General features: G+C 46.4%; 1 pseudogene; it reads right to left on the bottom strand.

Annotated features, from left to right (window-relative positions):
• LOC135054691 (zinc finger protein 585A-like) overlaps positions 1 to 19,618 on the bottom strand; it is a 143,867-nt pseudogene that overhangs the window by 100,829 nt on the left and 23,420 nt on the right.

Here is a 19,618-nt window from a genome sequence, read left to right as displayed (position 1 = left end):
TTTTTTACTTTTTTGGGTGTAGTTTTTTGCGAAGTGACTGGGAATCCCAATTAGTGCACCGCGTCCCCTCACATGGCTCGCTTCGCTCGCCATGCTTCGGGCATGGTGCCTTCGCTCCGCTACCGCTTCGCTCGCCACAGTTTACCGTTCCAATCGTAGTCCACGTGGATCGTAAAGTATGGAAAAGTTCCCCAAAAGGAAAAAAAGTTAAAAAACTCATGTCGACCTTTTCATGTGTCGACCATTTTCATGTGTCGACCATGTCAATGTCGACCAATAGTGGTCGACCTAATGACTGTCGACCATAACATGGTCGACCATGTGAACGGATACCTTGGTGAGTTGGGGGTGTAAATTATAATAGAGGAGGAAGGGAATTTGGAGGGAAAAGAAATAGACACAGTTAGTTGATTGAATATGATATAATAAGATTTTACTCACCGGTAAATCTATTTCTCGTAGTCCGTAGTGGATGCTGGGAACTCCGTAAGGACCATGGGGAATAGCGGCTCCGCAGGAGACTGGGCACAATTAAAGAAAGCTTTAGGACTGCCTGGTGTGCACTGGCTCCTCCCACTGTGACCCTCCTCCAGACCTCAGTTAGGATATTGTGCCTGGAAGAGCTGACACAATAAGGAAGGATTTTGAATCCCGGGTAAGACTCATACCAGCCACACCAATCACACCGTATAACTCGTGATACTATACCCAGTTAACAGTATGAAATACAACTGAGCCTCTCAACAGATGGCTCAACAATAACCCTTTTGTTAGGCAATAACTATATACAAGTATTACAGACAATCCGCACTTGGGATGGGCGCCCAGCATCCACTACGGACTACGAGAAATAGATTTACCGGTGAGTAAAATCTTATTTTCTCTGACGTCCTAGTGGATGCTGGGAACTCCGTAAGGACCATGGGGATTATACCAAAGCTCCCAAACGGGCGGGAGAGTGCGGATGACTCTGCAACACCGAATGAGAGAACTCAAGGTCCTCCTCAGCCAGGGTATCAATTTTGTAGAATTTTGGAAACGTGTTTGACCCTGACCAAGTAGCAGCTCGGCAAAGTTGTAAAGCCGAGACCCCTCGGGCAGCCGCCCAAGAAGAGCCCCTTTCATTGTGGAATGGGCTTTTACAAATTTAGGATGCGGCAGTCCAGCCGCAGAATGCGCAAGCTGAATTGTGCTACAAATCCAGCGAGCAATAGACTGCTTAGAAGCAGGAGCACCCAGCTTGTTGGGTGCATACAGGGTAAATAGCGAGTCAGTTTTCCTGACTCCAGCCGTCCTGGAAACATACGTTTTCAAGGCCCTGACTACATCCAGTAACTTGGAAACAAATGTGTTAAACAGATGTGCTACCTAACAATGCTGCCTGCTTGATAAATAAAGGAATCCTCATTAAATTCCAGAAACAATGCAATAGAGTGTAAATTTAACAAGTGGGCGCAAAGGACCTACATGAATAAATATCCTCAAGATAAGGGATATTGGAAACAGTTCTTAAATCTCCAGAGCCACCGAATGATCAGTCAGATGGTATTCCTGAAGTGTCGTAGTCAGTGTTCTCACTTTCCCAATGCACCCCGTAAATCAATTGGATAAAGATCTTTCTCTCAATATGCAAAAGAAAAATGGATCATGGTGCAGATAGAATTTTTAGGGACAAACACGTTTAATAGACACAGGACACTCACAATTTTCATAAAATTAAAAGCATGTAACCAATCAAATGGTACAGTGGGAGATGTGGATCTCTGTCATCATCACGTTACCCTCCCAGAATGGTAATATGGATACCACTGGCGGTTCCGGATAGCACACCAGATGGAGCAGGCTTTCGGTCAGAAGTCAGGACCACATCCACAGCAAAAAACGCCACCAGCTGGTGGCGTTTTTTGCTGTGGATGTGGTCCTGACTTCTGACCGAAAGCCTGCTCCATCTGGTGTGCTATCCGGAACCGCCAGTGGTATCCATATTACCATTCTGGGAGGGTAACGTGATGATGACAGAGATCCACATCTCCCACTGTACCATTTGATTGGTTACATGCTTTTAATTTTATGAAAATTGTGAGTGTCCTGTGTCTATTAAACGTGTTTGTCCCTAAAAATTCTATCTGCACCATGATCCATTTTTCTTTTGCATATTGAGAGAAAGATCTTTATCCAATTGATTTACGGGGTGCATTGGGAAAGTGAGAACACTGACTACGACACTTCAGGAATACCATCTGACTGATCATTCGGTGGCTCTGGAGATTTAAGAACTGTTTCCAATATCCCTTATCTTGAGGATATTTATTCATGTAGGTCCTTTGCGCCCACTTATTAAATTTACACTCTATTACATCCAGTAACTTGGAATTCTCCAAGACCCTAGTAGACGCAGGCACCACAATAGGTTGGTTCAAGTGAAAAGCTGATACCACCTTAGGGAGAAACTGGGGACGAGTCCTCAATTCTGCCCTATCCATATGGAAAAACAGATAAGGGCTTTTACACGATAAAGCCGCCAATTCTGACAACACGCCTGGCCGAAGCCTTTTAAGTGGCTCAAACCAATGTGATTTTAGGAAACTCAACACAACGTTGAGATCCCAAGGTGCCACTGGAGGCACAAAAGGAGGCTGAATATGCAGGACTCCCTTGACAATGTCTGAACTTAAGGCAGTGAAGCCAGTTCTTTCTGGAAGAAAATCGACAGAGCCGAAATCTGGACCTTAATGGAACCCAATTTTAGGCCCATAGTCACTCCTGACTGTAGGAAGTGCAGAAATCGACCCAGCCGAAAATCCTCTATTGGGGCCTTCCTGGCCTCACACCACGCAACATATTTTCGCCAAATGCGGTGATAATGGTTTGCGGTTACTTCTTTCCTAGCTTTATTAGCGTAGGAATGACTTCCTCCGGAATGCCCTTTTCCTTCAGGATCCGGCGTTCAACCGCCATGCCGTCAAACGCAGCCGCGGTAAGTCTTGGAACAGACAGGGCCCCTGCTGCAGCAGGTCCTGTCTGAGCGGTAGAGGCCATGGGTCCTCTGATAACATTTCTTGAAGCTCCGGGTACCAAGTTCTTCTTGGCCAATCCGGAACAATGAGTATAGTTCTTGCTCCTCTTCTCCTTATTATCCTCAGTACCCTGGGTATGAGAGGAAGAGGAGGGAATACATAAACCGACTGGTACACCCACGGTGTCACTAGAGCGTCCACAGCAATTGCCTGAGGGTCTCTCGACCTGGCGCAATATCTTTCTAGCTTTTTGTTTAGGCGGGACGCCATCATGTCCACCTGTGACCTTTCCCAACGGTTTACAATCAGTTGGAAGACTTCTGGATGAAGTCCCCACTCTCCCGGGTGTAGGTCGTGTCTGCTGAGGAAGTCTGCTTCCCAGTTGTCCACACCCGGAATGAACACTGCTGACAGTGCTAACACGTGATTTTCCGCCCATCGGAGAATCCTTGTGGCTTCTGCCATCGCCATCCTGCTTCTTGTGCCGCCCTGTCGGTTTACATGGGCGACTGCCGTGATGTTGTCTGATTGGATCAGTACCGGCTGGTTCTGAAGCAGGGGTCTTGCCTGACTTAGGGCATTGTAAATGGCCCTTAGTTCCAGTATATTTATGTGTAAGGAAGTTTCCTGACTTGACCAAAGTCCTTGGAAGTTTCTTCCCTGTGTGACTGCCCCCCAGCCTCGAAGGCTGGCATCCGTGGTCACCAGGACCCAGTCCTGTATGTCGAAACTGTGGCCCTCTTGAAGATGAGCATTCTGCAGCCACCACAGCAGAGATACCCTGGTCCTTGGAGACAGGGTTATCAGCCTATGCATCTGAAGATGCGACCCGTACCACTTGTCCAACAGGTCCCACTGAAAAAGTTCTTGCATGGAACCTGCCGAATGGAATTGCTTCGTAGGAAGCTACCATTTTTCCCAGGACTCGCGTGCAGTGATGAACCGACACCTGTTTTGGTTTCAGGAGGCCTCTGACTAGAGATGACAGCTCCTTGGCTTTCTCCTCCCGGGAGAAACACTTTTTTCTGGTCTGTGTCCAGAACCATACCCAGGAACAGTAGACGCGTCGTAGGAACCAGCTGCGACTTTGGAATATTCAGAATCCAGCCGTGCTGTTGTAGCACTTCCCGAGATAGTGCTACTCCGACAAACAACTGTTCCCTGGACCTCGCCTTTATAAGGAGATTGTCCAAGTACGGGATAATTATTTCGGCCATTACCTTGGTAAATACCCTCGGTGCCGGGGACAGACTAACGGCAACGTCTGGGATTGGTAATGACAATCTTGTACCACAATTTTGAGGTACTCCTGGTGAGGAGGGTAAATAGGGACATGCAGGTAAGCATCCTTGATGTCCAGTGATACCCTGAACTTCTCCAGGCTTGCAATAATCGCCCTGAGCGATTCCATTTTGAACTTGAACCTTCGTATATAAGTGTTCAAGGATTTCAATTTTAAAATGGGTCTCACCGAACCGTCTGATTTCACCTGCTGGAAGTACAGCTTGTGAATTGCCGCCAGTACTAACTCCCTTTCTCCGAGGGCAGCAGGCAAGGCTGATGTGAGGTAACGGCGAGGGGGAGTCGCCTCGAACTCCAGCTTGTATCCCTGTGATACTACTTGCAGAACCTAGGGATCCACCTGTGGGCAAGCCCACTGGTCCCTGAAGTTCCCGAGATGCGCCCCCACCGCACCTGTCTCCACCTGTGGAGCCCCAGCGTCATGCGGTGGACTCAGAGGAAGCGGGGGAAGATTTTTGATCCTGGGAACTGGCTGTCTGGTGCAGCTTTTTCCCTCTTCCCATGTCTCTGTGCAGAAAGGAAGCGCCTTTGACCTGCTTGCTTTTCTGAAGCCAAAAGGACTGTACCTGAAAATACGGTGCTTTCTTAGGCTGTGAGGGAACCTGAGGTAAAAAAATTTCTTCCCAGCTGTTGCTGTGGATACGAGGTCCCAGAGACCATCCCCAAACAATTCCTCACCCTTATAAGGCAGAATCTCCATGTGCCTTTTAAAGTCAGCATCACCTGTCCACTGCCGGGTCTCTAATACCCACCTGGCAGAATGGACATTGCATTAACTCTGGATGCCAGCCGGCAAATATCCCTCTGTGCATCCCTCATATATAAGACAATGTCTTTAATATGCTCTATGTTAGCAAAATATTATCCCTGTCTAGGGCTATATTATCTGACAGGGTATCAGACCACGCTGCAGCAGCACTATTCATGCTGAGGCAATTGCAGGTCTCAGTATAGTACCTGAGTGTGTATATACAGACTTCAGGATAGCCTCCTGCTTTTTATCAGCAGGCTTTTTCAAAGTGGCCGTATCCTAAGACGGCAGTGCCACCTTTTTTGACAAAAGTGTGAGCGCCTTATCCACCCTAGGGGATATCTCCCAACGTGACCTATCCTCTGGCGGGAAAGGGTACGCCAGCAGTAACTTTTTAGAAATTACCAGTTTCTTATCGGGGGAACCCACGCTTCTTTACACACTTCATTCACTCATCTGATGGGGGAACAAAACACTGACTTCTTTTTCTCCCCAAACATAAAACCCCTTTTATGTGGTACTTGGGTTAATGTCAGAAATGTGTAACACATTTTTTATTGCCGAGATCATGCAATGGATGTTCCTAGTGGATTGTGTATATGTCTCAACCTCGTCGACACTGGAGTCAGACTCCGTGTCGACATCTGTGACTGCCATCTGAGGTAACGGGCGTTTTTTGAGCCCCTGATGGCCTTTGAGACGCCTGGGCAGGCGCGGGCTGAGAAGCCTGCTGTTACGTCATCCAGCCTTTTATGTAAGGAGTTGACACTGTCGGTTAATACCTTCCACCTATCCATCCACTCTGGTGTCGGCCCCACAGGGGGCGACATCCCATTTGTCGGCCTCTGCTCCGCCTCCACGTAACCTTCCTCAACCAACCTGTCGACACAGCCGTACCGACACACCGAACACACACAGGGAATGCTCTGACTGAGGACAGGACCCCACAAAGTCCTTTGGGGAGACAGAGAGAGAGTATGCCAGCACACACCAGAGCGCTATATAATGCAGGGATTAACACTATAACTAAGTGATTTTTCCCTCAATAGCTGCTTGTATACACCAATTTGTGCCTAAATTTAGTGCCCCCCCCCCCTCTCTTTTTAACCCTTTGAGCCTGAAAACTACAGGGGAGAGCCTGGGGAGCTGTCTTCCAGCTGCACTGTGAAGAGAAAATGGCGCCAGTGTGCTGAGGGAGATAGCCCCGCCCCTTTTTCGGCTGACTTCTCCCGCGTTTTTGAAACTCTGGCAGGGATATTAATTTACACCTATATAGCCTCTGGGACTATATATGGTGTAGATTTGCCAGCCAAGGTGTGTAATATTGCCCTCAGGGCGCCCCCCCCCCAGCACCCATCAGTGACCGGAGTGTGAGGTGTACATGAGGAGCAATGGCGCACAGCTGCAGTGCTGTGCGCTACCTTGGTGAAGACCGAAGTCTTCTGCCGCCGATTTTCTGGACCATCTTCATGCTTCTGGCTCTGTAAGGGGGACGGCGGCGCGGCTCCGTGAACGAACACCAAGGTCGGGTCCTGCGGTCGATCCCTCTGGAGCTAATGGTGTCCAGTAGCCTAAGAAGCCCAAACTACCACCAGTTAGGTAGGTTCGCTTCTTCTCCCCTTAGTCCCTCGCTGCAGTGAGTCTGTTGCCAGCAGATCTCACTGTAAAATAAAAAACCTAAAATATACTTTCTTTCTAGGAGCTCAGGAGAGCCCCTAGTGTGCATCCAGCTCAGCCGGGCACAAGATTCTAACTGAGGTCTGGAGGAGGGTCATAGTGGGAGGAGCCAGTGCACACCAGGCAGTCCTAAAGCTTTCTTTAATTGTGCCCAGTCTCCTGCGGAGCCGCTATTCCCCATGGTCCTTTCGGAGTTCCCAGCATCCACTAGGACGTCAGAGAAATCTATACAAATAAATAGCAGAAATAAATCACCTATTTAATAATTAAATGTATATATTACTGAGTAGTTTAGCTAAATTTTAAGGTCATAGACAAAGATCACATAAGATATATTGTATATTCCTCAATGATAGCACATAATTGAAAATAAGAGGATAAACACATTTTTCGGAATACTTTTTATTAAGATATAATACACTTATTAAATATTTCAGTAGTAGGGATAATGGAAAAAGTAAAATATAAATTTTAAAATACACCTATATAAATCACTAAGTTAACAACTATAGAGTGCTTTCTGGTTCCTGTTTCTGTCCGCCAGCACAGTTCCTTCCAGGACTGATTCGGCAACATGCCAATCAGGTGATACCTAATTGATTGTTTGTCATGTAATTGTTTGTTTATGTTTGTGTTGATTATTTTTGTATTATATGTATGTTAGTTTTTATATGAAAAACTTCAATAAAAAATTATTGAAAAAAAAAGAATACTAATCAGAACAATTAAAATACACTCTATAAAATTAAACATGGAGTAATAAGGTTTCTTAATATATATTTGGCCACAAGTACATGCCCATTTACCACGGCAAGGTGAACCTCTATCAGGTGGGTCCCTACATCCCTGATACTGACATTCTAGACAATTTCCCAGGTCCAACAGGGTGCAGGAGGCCACCCAGTGAATAAATCTCAGCTGTTTAGAGACCACGACTTCCCTCTCTCCGATGGACGTATGGTGAATGTGCAGTGGTCATGACACGCAGCTCCAAGCATGTACCAGGGAGATATGTAAGGAAACCTAGGGGTTGTGTACAGGTTGAAGGACCAGCAAAATGTACCTCTAAATGTTCCTCTGATGTCTGAGATCTATTCACCAGGTGGCCACCTGCATTCCTGCCAGACCTGGGACATTGTCTAAAAATCCGGAGTGTCTGGCAATTTACGCAGCTCTTATCCAGTTATTTGCAAGCCTTTTCATTTTGGGACTTGTAGTTCCACAATTGATTTACATTGTTTCAGACTGTGCATAGTATATACCACAATATCGGATTCCCAAGGGACCTATGACATGGTGGCACCAGCGTATAATGCATGTCAAAGGGCTGATTAGTCAAAAGAAAAAGTCAGTCTTTTATATTGGATATTAAAGTCATTGGTATTAAACTGATGTTCTAATTACCCTGAAATATTGACTGTGCCTTGACCTCTCGGTGCCATACCAGTGGTACATATTATTCTAAGTTCAGTTCCACATTGGTTTCCTCGTTTCCTATTCGTGGTGGATTTTTCACTTCTTCTTATTGGACAGAATTATATATAGGATATACTGGCCTTTTATATTTATATATTTCTCTTTTACTCTCCTGTCCTTTTAGACACCCATCTGGTAGCCCCCGGGGTTCACTTACGCGCCTTCATAGCCAATTTTCACCTCTCACCTCAATGGAGTGTGGTGCTCCGCAGTTTCCACATCAGTTATTGGTAATGATGCCATTTGTTTAGTCACGATACACCTTCACCACAGCAGCACGCGGACAGGTCACACACTGCGCTGTGTCAGGAATACTGCCACCCTTGGCCCGAAAGCTGCTAATCATTTTTTTTTTTTTTTGCAACTCTGATAAATCGCCCCTTATACCCATGACAGCAACGAGTGATATGTGTGCAGACAACCTATCACACGCCTTATATACCCACCGAGCCAGCGCATGACATGTGACGTACTTCATGGGCTACACGCTGCAGATGTTACATGTAGGAGGTGGTCATAACAATGTGACTCATCCATGTATGTGAAAGTTCACATACATGTCCTTCATATCTTCAGTCAGCTGAGGAGGACCCTTCATGGACTGATGCTCAGAATTGCATGGTTCTCTGCCTTAGTCAGATCCCACTTAAAAACAGGGAAGACTCCCCTCATATACTGTACCTGATTCTAACTGGTATTGGACCAGAATGATGCATGCCCTCACTCTGTGTTAGAAACACCATCTTATCTCCAAGGTCTATTTGTCATTCTTTAACAAACAGAAGGACTGTGCAAAGATCCATCAAAGTATGTCCCAAATTTATCAAGCCTTGGAGAGTGCTAAAATGCATGGTGATAAAAGTTCCAACCAATCAGCTCCTGTCATTTTTCAAACAGCCTGTAACATGACAGTTAGGAGCTGATTGGTTTGTACTTTATCACCGCACAATATATCACTCTACGAGGCTTGATAAATCTGGGCCACTGTGTACAAACTCCTTCTCAGGACCTCACACAAGAAAACACGATCATTTTATCCCACTGGTAACATGATATATCTGTTGGAGAACTTTTTTCCCTTCAATAAATAAATTGATCATTTAAATGCTGTATTGTGTGTTTATTCGGGGCTGTCTGTTGTCTAATATTCAATTTAGTTTGAAGATCAAGAACAATTAAGTGTGAATAATGTGCAGAGATAGAAGAAATCAGGAAGGGGGTAAACCAATGTTCTTGCCACGGTATAAGCAACCAGACAGGTGCGGTGTCTGTTACCTAGTGGTCTGTTATCCATCATATGTTTGGTGCTTCCCGATACCCCCCATGCCATTACACCAAACCCCCTCCAGTTATGCCACACACATGCACTTCTAGCCCCAACAGAGTCAAAATATAAAGTGTTGGCAGAAAATGAAACTACAATGTACAGCAGGTGTATGAAAATGTTGGTGCACATAATCTAAGTTTGAAGGACACTTTATCAGCATCCTCCTTGCTCAGATAAGGGAAAGTGCACAGTCTCATAGACACACAGACAGGGGCATAAGGTCATCCTAGTGTTATGCACACCAGTGCCTGCAGGAATGTACTGGTGTCTGAACGGATAGGTATGCAAAACAAATGGACTCACAGACAGACTGGGGAATATGACATAACGTACACAGAAGGTGATAGGGTAACAAAATACACACAAAGTGAACAGAGAAGCCCAGAGGCTAAGGGACTGGGTATCTCCCTTGTATTAGAAATGCTCAGATGGGAAAAGCAAGATGTTGTGTTTTAATACGTAGAGTACCCGAAATGCTGTTGCTAAGGGCAACAGCAAAACCCTAAAGGGTTACCAACGGGTGTGGCAGTAAACTCCTTGGTCAGAGATGGAATGATAGACACAAGGAGAGTCTCCACAATCCTAATTCTCACTTGCAGTGCACAGGTTCAGCTTACTGCCACTAAACGGACCCCTGACACCTAGCACAGTGAGACAGGATTAGACAGGCAAGTCTTAGAATACAGCCGCAAACTTGCTAAGTTCACAGAGTAGTAACAGAACCCCAGCAAGCTAAACGACTGACTCCAGTCTTACTGCTAGGTCTGGATTGGCAGAGTGTAATACCAAATCCCCAGGCCTATTTGCAGTAAGCAACAAACAAATACAAAGCTACACAGTACTGGCTAACTTTCAGGAACTGACTAACCAACAAAGATTCAGCAGCATCTGCTTAAACTGAGAAGAGGCCTTATAAAGCAGGTGCTGTCCACGCCCCACTCAGACCTCACAGACTGTGAGCACAAAAACCAGCACCGGATCCCCTGCCGTGCACAGAGCCTATAACCACTGCACAGCAAAAAACACGAACCGGAGTATCAGCTGCGCTCAGGTTACTCCGCTAGCACTTGTCTCCCGGTTGCCATGACGACGTGGCACCACAGGGCAGGAGACCCTAACAGTACCCCCCCTCTGACGAGGGGTCAAAGAACCCCTACCACCGGGTTTATTGGGGAACTGCGAGAAGAAAGAGCGTATCAGTCTGGGGGCATGAAGATCACAACTGCGCACACACGACCGCTCCTCCGGGCCATACCCCTTCCAGTGCACCAAAAATGACAGCCGACCCCGAACCACCTTGGAGTCAAGAATCCTTTCAACAACAAACTCCCTCTGGCCACGTATCAGAAGAGGGGAAGGTCTTCCACTGGAAGAAGGATTGCTAATCGCCCGTTTTAAAAGGGAACAATGAAATGTTTTATTGATACCCAAAGAACGGGGCAGATCTAACTGAAATGCCACCGGATTGATAACCCTGGTGATCTTATAAGGGCCGATGAACCGGGGGCCTAACTTATGAGATGGCTGTCTCAACTTCAAATTCTTGGTAGACAACCAGACGAAGTCTCCTAATTTGAAGCTGCAGGGTCTTTTCCGCTTATCAAAAACCCTTTTGGTCACTAATGACACAGACACAAGGGCTTTCTTCACTTTCCGCCAAATACCTCTAAGGACCGAAACCACAGAGGAACCACCAGGCGTGGAGTCCAGGGGGTCAAAAGAATTGGCCTTAGGATGATGCCCATACACACAAAGGAAGGGAGAGATCCCTGTAGCAGAGTGAGCCGCGTTGTTATAGGCAAACTCCGCCATGGACAGATGAGCAACCCAGTCAGTCTGACACTTGGAGACATAACACCTGAGGAACTGCTCCAAGGACTGGTTCACCCTTTCAGTCTGCCCATTAGACTGCGGATGGTAGCCTGACGACAAGCTGACAGAAATCTGGAGATCGGAACAAAATGCCCTCCAGAATTTGGCCACAAACTGGGATCCGCGGTCAGAGACCACATCAAGTGGCAACCCGTGGAGACGCACAACATGCAGCATAAATAATTCAGACAGGCGTCTGGCCGATGGCAGCCCAACCAGTGGAACGAAGTGCGCCATCTTCGAAAACCTGTCAACGACAACCCAGATGGCTGTCATCCCCGAGGATTTGGGCAAGTCCACCACAAAATCCATTGAAATGTGGGTCCATGGCTTAGATGGGATAGAGAGTGGATGTAATGGGCCAACAGGAACCCCTCTAGGAGTCTTATTTCGGGCACAGATGTCACATGCCCGAACCCACTGATCCACATCCTTAGCCACCGAGGGCCACCACACCGCCCTAGATAGCAACTCCCGAGTTCTGTTCTGGCAATACCCGGGTGACCTGCCGACTTCTTGGCATGGAATTCCAGGAACACTCGCTGTCTTAACCTAGGAGGCACAAACAAAAGACCTACCGGAAGGTCTGGAGGAGCCTGCTCCTGTGCTCTAAGGACTAATGATAAGAGGTCCTGGGTAATGCCCACTTTAATACATGATGGGGAAACAATGGGCAACGGCTCCTCGGTGGTCTCCTGGATTGGAGCAAAACTCCGCGAGAGCGCATCAGCCTTGATGTTTTTTGACCCAGGGCGATATGTTATCAAAAAATTAAAGCGAGCAAAAAACAAAGCCCATCGTGCCTGCCTGGCATTGAGACGCTTCGCTGACTCTAAATATGCCAGATTCTTATGGTCAGTGAGAATTGAGACCACAAACTTAGCCCCCTCAAGCCAGTGTCTCCACTCCTCGAGTGCATCCTTAATACCCACGTCATAATTCATCTCGGCAGGCGAAAATTTACGGGAAAAGTAAGCACAGGGATGAAGGCGATTATCAGACACTCCCATCTGAGAAAGCACTGCCCCAATACCCATCTCAGAGGCATCCACCTCCACCACAAAAGGACGCTCTGGATCTGGGTGTTGCAGCACCTTGGCCGAAACAAATGCCCTTTTGAGACGGGCAAAAGCCGCTTTAGCCTCACAAGACCAGTGAGCAACATCCGCCCCTTTCTTAGTGAGTGCCACCAAGGGCGCCACTATAGACGAAAATCCAGCGATAAATCGTCTATAAAAATTCGCAAAGCCCAGGAAACGCTGAAGCGCCTTCAAACTAGTGGGCTGCACCCAATCCAGGACTGCCTGTACCTTGGAACCCTCCATTTGGAAACCTTCTGGGGAGATAATATATCCTAGAAATGCGATTTGCTGAACTTCAAATTCGCACTTCTCCAGCTTCGCCCCAAGCCGGTGGTCTCTGAGTTTCTGGAGGACTAAGCGTACATGCTTCCGATGTTCCTCCAGGGAATGGGAGAAGATTAGGATGTCATCTAAGTATACAACTAAGAATCTATCCAAATATTCCCTGAGCACATCATTCATGAAATCCTGGAAGACTGCCGGGGCATTACAGAGCCCAAAAGGCATCACCAAATATTCATAATGCCCTGAGTGGGTATTAAAGGCAGTCTTCCATTCATCCCCCTCTCTTATTCGGATTAGATTGTACGCACCGCGTAGGTCAATCTTAGAAAAAATGGTGGCAGTACGAAGCTGGTCAAACAAGACCGAAATGAGAGGCAGTGGGTATGAGTTTTTAATCGTGATACGGTTCAATTCCCTGAAGTCGATGCAGGGTCGCAACGAACCGTCCTTTTTACCCACGAAGAAGAACCCCGACCCAACTGGAGACTGTGAAGGTCTGATAAATCCCTTAGCCAAGTTCTCCTGAATGTACTCTGCCATAGCCTGAGTCTCAGGACGTGACAGGGAGTACAACCTGCTCTTGGGAAGCTTAGCATTTGGCAACAAATCAATGGCACAGTCATAGGGGCGATGGGGAGGTAGTACCTCTGCAACTTTTTTGGAGAACACGTCCGCAAAATCTGCATAACACCCTGGCAAACTTAGCTGCGAGAGCCTGACTGGAAGGCTCAAGCAACTCCTGAAACAATCAGTACCCCAACTAAGAATCTCCCCAGAGACCCAGTCAAATTGAGGATTATGGGCCCTTAACCAGGGTAACCCCAACACCAATGGGGCAAAAGTACAGACAGTCACATAAAAGGACAATTTTTCAGAGTGTGTGGCTCCAATAAACAAAGAAATCTGGCTAGTGCAAGAGGTAATTTTACCTTGGGATAATGGTTCCCCGTTTAACCCACAAATCTCAATTTCCGATGCCAAGGGTACTAAGGGAACAGAGTGTTTCAGGGCGAATTGGCGGTCCATAAAAACCCCGTCGGCCCCACTGTCCACAAAGGCCTCAGTCTTGACAGTTTGACCGAGGATCTTCAAGGTCACCGGAATGATAAAAGTCTTCTTGGGAAATTCTGACTTCTGGCCTGACAGGATATTTCCCATCACCCTCAGGCCCTGAAGTTTTCCGGCTTTTCTGGGCATGATACTACCACATGACCTTTATTCCCACAGTACAAACACAACCCCTGCTGTCTCCTCCGCGTCTTCTCACGCGAGGAGAGGCGGGTAGCCCCAATCTGCATAGGCTCCTCGGAAAATTCCTCAGAGTCTGAGGTTCCCTTGGGAAGGAAGGAAATCTCAGTCTCCCTTTCAAGCCTACGCTCTCTCAGCCGTCTATCCACCCGGATGGATAACTGCATGAGCTGATCCAAGCTATCAGGCAAGGGATATTGTACCAGTTGGTCCTTTATCTGGTTAGAAAGACCTCTTCGGTACTGGTGTCTCAGGGCTGGGTCATTCCACTGGGTATTATGGGCCAACCTCCGAAACTCCGTACAGTAAACCTCAACTGGCCTTCGCCCTTGCTTAAGGATCGAAATCTGAGCCTCGGCTGAGGCCGTCTTGTCAGGGTCATCATATAACATGCCCAGTGCCGTAAAAAAAGCATCAACACTTTTAAGCGACGGACAGTCAGGCTGCAACCCATATGCCCAGACCTGTGGGTCTCCTTGTAGCAAGGAAATCACTATGCCCACCCGCTGAATCTCCGACCCAGAAGACTGAGGCCTAAGCCGGAAGTATAGCTTGCAGCTCTCCTTGAAACAAAAGAACTGCGAGCGATCTCCAGAAAAACGATTCGGGAGATTTACTTTCGGCTCCTTAACCCCTGCAGGTACTGCTGCTGCGGGAGCTCCGCCAGCAGCCTGGGAGGTGTGCATTTTAATGGACAAATCATTAAATTGTCGAGTCAGGACCTGCACCTGATCGACCACCTGTTGCAACGTATTTTGAGGGGTATGCTCCATATTCCCACAAAATTTCAACAGGAGTATTTGGCTGCTGAATATGTTATGCACACCAGTGCCTGCAGGAATGTACTGGTGTCTGAACGGATAGGTATGCAAAACAAATGGACTCACAGACAGACTGGGGAATATGACATAACGTACACAGAAGGTGATAGGGTAACAAAATACACACAAAGTGAACAGAGAAGCCCAGAGGCTAAGGAACTGGGTATCTCCCTTGTATTAGAAATGCTCAGATGGGAAAAGCAAGATGTTGTGTTTTCATACGTAGAGAACCCGAAATGCTGTTGCTAAGGGCAACAGCAAAACCCTAAAGGGTTACCAACGGGTGTGGCAGTAAACTCCTTGGTCAGAGATGGAATGATAGACACAAGGAGAGTCTCCACAATCCTAATTCTCACTTGCAGTGCACAGGTTCAGCTTACTGCCACTAAACTGACCCCTGACACCTAGCACAGTGAGACAGGATTAGACAGGCAAGTCTTAGAATACAGCCGCAAACTTGCTAAGTTCACAGAGTAGTAACAGAACCCCAGCAAGCTAAACGACTGACTCCAGTCTTACTGCTAGGTCTGGATTGGCAGAGTGTAATACCAAATCCCCAGGCCTATTTGCAGTAAGCAACAAACAAATACAAAGCTACACAGTACTGGCTAACTTTCAGGAACTGACTAACCAACAAAGATTCAGCAGCATCTGCTTAAACTGAGAAGAGGCCTTATAAAGCAGGTGCTGTCCACGCCCCACTCAGACCTCACAGACTGTGAGCACAAAAACCAGCACCGGATCCCCTGCCGTGCACAGAGCCTATAACCACTGCACAGCAAAAGACCCGAACCGGAGTATCAGCTGCGCTCAGGTTACTCCGCTAGCACTTGTCTCCCGGTTGCCATGACGACGTGGCAGCACAGGGCAGGAGACCCTAACACCTAGTCTTCCGGAGCAAGGTAGATTTGGTGCCTCCTCAGGTGGTCAGGTGCCGGGAAGAGGTGTCATATGGTGGGTGGTCTTGGCGATGTCCTCTAGGGTCATAGTCAGCCCCAAAAGGGGGTTGACTATTGTGTAGACTGTATAGAGCCGGCTAAAGACCCCACAAGACCCTAGGAAATATACAACCTCAGAGCCCCATATTAATGTATATATAAAACATACTTTACTCTGATGTCCCCCCCAAATTATAGCTTGCTGGGGGCATAGATCCCATGCTCAGAATGAAGGACATAGAGATTTGTGCCTCTATAATGGCAGCAATGTGAGTGGCTGTCAGGGATGGGGTCAGAGAGAAATTTGCCCCCCAGGCTGGTACACTTTTGCAGCTTGAGGGCTGTCGGTGTGCTCTGTATACATATATACCTGAGAGACAGGAAGGTTTCTCTGTCTGCCTCCCAGCTGTCAGGCACTTGGCTGCATACTGCTTCTTCGGGCAGCCACAGTACATGGCTCCCAATGTACCTGAAAACGTGAGGACAGGCGAGTGGTGCTTCCCACGACTACGGGAATTAGATAGCTGGGATACTTGAGTGTGCACTCACTAGCACATAAGTCGCGGCTCTCCCACATTCCCCTCTGCTGATAGCAGAACCAAAATGGAACCTGTCAATCCTGGGCTCATTCACACTGTCTGACTGTGAACTGTCCTACTTTGCCGGTATTGTGAGCTGCACTATAGGTCATCCAAAGGATTTCTAATTGGACGAGCGGGTGAGTGGAGCGGCCTGTGGGAGCAAAGCAGCTGGGATCAGCCTGGGCATTAACTACACAGTCAGCTGCAGAACATATTGTAGCGGGAGCTGCTCCGCCCACATGCCGTCTTGAGGCACCACAGCAGGTTATCCGCCCCCACTCCCTCCCACCGGAAAGCTGCGCGGGGTGCCCATACTGCAGATAATCCAGACCGGCGGACCTGATGCTGAAGCAGTGTAGGAGGTGCCCCTTCAGGGCAGGAGCGCGATGGCAACTGACTCCATTGTCTCCAGTACTTCCGCCACTGAACACAGATATACATGTACTGCACCCCATCTGGAGCCCTGATTGAAACCATATAGGACAGTCCTTATGTCTCACGGGTATTGTGTCCTGATGATATGACAGCCTTAGTTATATCTTTGAGTAACTACAAGCAGTTCCAAGTTGGCCAAGTCACATGTGACTTACGGCTGAATGGGAGTTACTGTGCAGGTGTAAGCATCCTTTCTGGTCATAGCCCAGTCAGTGAAGGACGGGGGCGGAGCATACACAGAATGCATCTTACACAGACTACCATGAGAATTCTGATGGAGGCAGATGGCTATAATTGCGGCCATTTTACATGCAGCCCAGAATCAGGACTACAACGCTTATTTATAGCCTAACATTTCTCTAGGAACTTGGGCTCCCAGCTGCATACATTTGAATTGAGGGGAGGTTTATGGCAGGAACGTGCCTGTCACATTTTAGAAGAAAATTAACCAATACGCAAGAATGCAACTTGTACAACAACTGAAATACCATAACGAAAAAGAAATGTGAAGAAACCAATAAAGAGTCTGTAATAGGTGAAATACTACGCTTACTGCGCTTTATTCTTTGGACAAATTATTCTCACTTGCAAACACACAAAGTACCACCTGAGTAAATTCACTTACTCAGGACACTGAAATGGCTTCACACCTATGTGACTTCTCTAATGTGTAACAAGATTACATTTCTTTGTAAAACATTTCCCACACTCATGGAAATGGATTCTCACCTGTGTGAGTTCTCTGATGTCTAACAAGATTTGATGTGTGTGTAAATGATTTCCCACAATCAGAGCATGGAAATGGCCTTTCACCTGTGTGACTTCTCTGATGTGTAACAAGATGATATTTCTTTGTAAAACATTTCCCACACTCAGAACATGGAAATGGCTTCTCACCTGTGTGAGTTCTCTGATGTCTAACAAGATTTGATGTATGTGTAAATGATTTCCCACACTCAGAGCATGTAAATGGTCTCTCATCTGTGTGACTTCTCTGATGTCTAACAAGATCTGATTTGTATGTAAACAATTTCCCACACTCTGTACACGGAAATGGTCTTTCACCTATGTGACTTATCTGATGTGTAACAAGATGACATTTCAGTGTAAAACATTTCTTACACTCGGTACATGGAAATAGACTTTCACTTGTGTGACTTTTCTCATGTATAGCCAGACCTGATTTCTGTTTAAAACATTTTCCACACACAGAACATGTAAATGGCCTCTCCCCTGTGTGACTTCTCTCATGTATAACAAGATCCGATTTCAGTGTAAAACATTTCCCACACTCAGAACACGGAAATGGTCTCTCACCTGTGTGACTTCTCTCATGTAAAACAAGTACATATTTCTGTGTAAAACATTTCCCACACACAGAACATGTAAATGGTTTCTCACCTGTGTGACGCCTCTGATGTGTAATAAGAACTGCTTTCTGTGTAAAACATTTCCCACACTCAGAACATGGAAATGGCCTCTCACCTGTGTGACGTCTCCCATGTGTAACAAGTTTTGATTTCTGTGTAAAACATTTCCCACACTCAGAACATGAAAATGGCATCTCCCCTGTATGTATTCTATTGTGTGTAACAAGACATGATTTGTGTGTAAAACATTTCCCGCACTCAGCACATGAAAATGGTTTCTCACCTGTGTGATGTCTCTGATGTATAATTAATTTTGATTTATATCTAAAACATTTCCCACACTCAGAACATGGAAATTGCCTCTCATGTTCTTTTGCTGGCTGATGGGTAATGAGATTTGTGGTCTGTGTATAACGCTTCATACCTATAGAACAGGGAAAATATGTATCCTCTCTGTTACTTGTAACAGATGTACCAAAATAACAGTTATCAGGAGAATTTTTCCCATGATCAGATGAGATATGTGCACGGTAAGGTACTGTATATAAAATTGGGGTAATGGGGTTTTCTCCTGGAGAATCCTGGGTTATATCATCTATTTCACAATTTTGAGTTAAAACGAGATGATCCTCTGAGGCGTTCCAGCTGCTACATCCATCTCCTGGGAATAAAATACATATATGGAAATATAAATGTTCGCCCATAACAAGTTTAATTTTTCAATAAGACTAAGTTGAAATTTTCCAAAATTGCCATCACATGGGAGTATGTTGGAGTAATATATAAATCGGGCTTTAATATATGGATATTGATAGATATAAATATATACACCCAAACCAGAAATGTTACTGAACATCCCTGCAACTTAACTGTGGCCCCTTCCCCTTTATTTCAGTAGTGAATACTGAGCAAAAATAATTATTAAGACGATCTATTACATTGTCTCGCTTAACAAGACTCACAGTCTCTGTCTTTAGTCTTATTATTCAGCGTTTTTGATCATTATATACCTAAAAAAAAGTTTTACCTCCTTTACCCACTGACTGGGCTATTTTCTTCTCAGCTTGCACATTTGCACATATGATTACCTTCTTAGTCTCCTTCTGTCTAACAAGATAACGAGATTTAAGGTAAGAACTTACCGTTGTTAAATCTCTTTCTGCGAGGCACACTGGGCTCCACAGGGAATGACATTGGGGTGTGGAGTAGGATCTTGATCCAAGGCACCAACAGGCTAAAAGCTTTGACTGTTCCCAGAATGCATAGCGCCGCCTCCTCTATAATCCCGCCTCCATGCACAGGAGCTCAGTTTTTGTTAACCAGTCCAATGCAGTAGCAGGCAAAAGAGAAGACAACTGTTAGTAGCCACATACACCACACTCTCACGACAGGAGAAAGTGTCAGCGGCTAATGCCATTCCAACCCAAAGAAGCTAA

Source organism: Pseudophryne corroboree, chromosome 3 (genome assembly GCF_028390025.1).
Source record: "Pseudophryne corroboree isolate aPseCor3 chromosome 3, aPseCor3.hap2, whole genome shotgun sequence".
Taxonomy (NCBI): Eukaryota; Metazoa; Chordata; class Amphibia; order Anura; family Myobatrachidae; genus Pseudophryne; species Pseudophryne corroboree.
Note: the sequence above shows the minus strand (reverse complement) of the source record. Positions and strands in the feature narration are given on the sequence as shown.